Genomic DNA, 3,265 nt, shown 5'->3' with positions numbered 1-3,265 from the left:
ACGTCTAGCAAGTATCTATTCATATTATTGCTGTAACAAACAGTAGATACACATTGTTATTTGCACTCAACACCCAGCGTGTATTAGCAGAGGCTAAAACTTCAGGTCAGACACCCTGACTTTTATTAGACTAGCTTCAGATTTTTGGGCTTATATAGGTATGTGATCCCCTGTCATTTCTATAGGTCTCCAGTTTAATCCATTCAAAGTATGAAATGGTCCAAAAATCTGCTGCAGTGAAGTAACGACAGCTTAACGTCCTATTTTCATCTGAGTGTAAATGAACTGATATTTACACAGTAGAAACAGTCTCATGGTAAACTGTTCAAAACAACCACAACTGAATGTTTTTGGAACCTGATCAAATGAGCTGTTAATGTCTCAGCCCACAGCTATGACAGTTATTTTATTATTCCGTTTTTCTCTCCTAGTGGTTTGCGTCCATTATCTCCCCTAATTTTGTTTGTTTTACATTTAATGTTGTTGAAATTGCATTTCAGATTCAGCGCTTGCTGAAAGGATGTATATGTTTATATATTGTAAATAATTTCATGCATTTTAAAATGTTTACTCAAATAGTCAAATCCCATTAAACGCCTCTTTATGGCATTTTATGGTAGCGCCCCATTAGCAGCTGATATATATGAAAAAAAAACATACAGCGATAAATGTGAGCATCATCAAACAATGGCAGTTTTTAAATCAGAGTAAATCAGACAGGCTTAGAGTTTTCAGTGACTAACAAAGTGTGACAAAGTGGCAGCTGCTTCTCCACCAACTGTCTGATATACTTACACTCGCAGTTTTTTTTTCTACCTCATCTTTGACAAGCTGTTGAAACTAATTTGACTGCACAAACACTGATCTAATAAGCGACAAGAAAGCATCAAGAAATAGTAACTCCAAGCATCCCCGCCACACTACAGATATCACAGGGTGATATATAATTTTCATTTGACAAATTTACAAATGTGGTTAACACATGGCCTTAAGGTGGCGCTAATTACATTTTTTAAAGTTCTATTCAATGATGGTAACAGTAACGGTATGACCGGCAGCCAATTCGCTGGCACATAAATTTCTAGTTTTTTAACTAAAAAAGGGCAGAAAATGTCTTGACCGGCAGCCAATTCGCTGGCACATACATTTCTAGTTTTTTAACTAAAATGTCTGTAACTCAGTTTTGATGCAGGCTGGTGTAAAATGGCTGATCTCGCTAACACACTTAGCATTTTTCTTTGGTTAACTGGCAGATTGGAAACTTAATTAAGTGGAGATCATCTTCACCTAGAGCAGACATTGGAAAACCAGGGCTCATGGGCCAGATACTGCCCACTAGATTTTCTATTCCTGCCCGCAAAGCATTGGTACAAGACACAATAAATCCTGATGTCGATCCTTCCATTTCATTCATTACAATGGATTGGCTGTAATTTCACTTCATGTTATTTGAGTCTGTGAGAGGTTAGGTTTAATCTTGTTTAGTTTATTTATACTATTACATCCACCCAAAAGTTTGCCCACTACTGATCTAGAGGGTATCAGTGAGGCAAGAAACTTTGCTGATTAAATGTAAAATATTCAAGGGTGGGTACTTTGGCTTACAACCTGCTTTCCTAACAGACTTGAGTTTATTTTATATATTATATTTTTATATGCTCTATAAAATTTTATAAAAGCCTGGTTTGAAAACAATATTGTTGAAATGCAGTTTCCAGGCAAACTAATGGAAAAATTGCATTAATGGAAAAAAATACATTCCTAACAAAACCAGATGAGCAGAAAAATATCACAAAAGGTTTCTGTGCTGAATCAGTGAAAGAAAATGATCACACCTTCCTTATGGCAGCTAAAAACTCATGGTGATACTTTTTTGTGTGCGATTAGTGTATGTATGTGTGGAGTGGCCATGTAATTTATTAAGCCGAAAATGAACAGATGAAAACTTAGAAATAGGAATAAAAGCACATTATGCTATAATAGGAAATAAAAAAGCCAAGTTCCTATAATAATCACTCTCTTTTAAAGTAACAAATACGTCAACGTTTGCCTGTTTTTATTTTTAGTACGTGTCATGTGTTGACACCTTGAATGTCCATTGTGCTCTTTTTATGCCACCTACAGCCTAAAGCCTATTGATGAGCATTGTGCTCCAACAATGAGCGTCTGTGTGTCTGCACAGCTTTTACCTTCTGTGGAATTTCATCTTATACGGCCTGAACTACAATCTTAATAGATTCATCTTTGACAATACAGATTTATTAATTTATTCCAAAGATAATTTCTATTTCTATTATATCTTAATTTCTATTAAAACCATAAAAACAATAAACGCCAGCAGCACATACTTTGGATAATATGCGCATATGTGCGTGTTTCTGTAGCAAAAGACATTTTCACAAGCTCTATATGTGACAGCAGAAGCATTTCACAGTAAGCAGAGTGTTACTGGTGAAAAGCTTGTGGGTGACAAGAGGTTATTGATAAAATCATTTTTCACCCAGGGAACATTTTAAGAGGAGCTGTGAGCAGAAAATGACTTCTGACTTGGTTTCAAGGAGGCAGAATGAAGAGATCTCTGCGTGCAGTACTACTCTGGCTGTCAGTCTGTAGTGTCTAGTTGAGGCCAAGGTCAGAAAGAATCACTGTGGAGCCCGACGAGACGTGTTGAGGTCACTCTGAGGTTAAGAACCCAGATGTTCAGGCAACACAATTTGCCTTGCTGGTAAAGTTAAGTTAAAAAAATAGTTGGATGGACAGTGATTGTAATGCAGTGATACATTTCCTCAACCTCATTTAGTTGAACTTTTGTGAGTTTTTGTGTATTTTTTCATCTTAAATGAGGTTGCTGAATAGGTCTCAGTGGTAAATTATAGATCTAAGAAAATAACACTGTTTAGAACAACTATAAGAACAAGGAGAGTGGAGTTATGGCATATACTGTACAGTGTGTGCATTCCTTTGCCAATGCATTAAAATGTGTTCGGAATTTAAAATCTGATCATTTCAGTAATTAACCAACTAAACTGACAACCCCTGAAAGAGAAACTCCTGAGATATTTTACCAAAAATGAGGTCTCAGGTAAAATTGAGTGAGAAAATAAATGATCTTATGTTGACTGACTGTTCACTTAATCCCTGTGGAAAAATGGGATTCAGAAGAAGACCAAGGAGTTAGTCAATCAATACCTGTGGTTTGACACTAGGAGCAGAATGACATCACGCCAATGTGTCAGAGAATGAAAAGAGAAATTGACTGTACAAA

This window comes from Cynoglossus semilaevis, chromosome 6 (assembly GCF_000523025.1).
Source record: "Cynoglossus semilaevis isolate Cse_v1.0 chromosome 6, Cse_v1.0, whole genome shotgun sequence".
NCBI lineage: Eukaryota > Metazoa > Chordata > Actinopteri > Pleuronectiformes > Cynoglossidae > Cynoglossus > Cynoglossus semilaevis.
The sequence above is the reverse complement of the archived record's forward strand: the minus strand, read 5'-3'. Positions refer to the sequence as shown.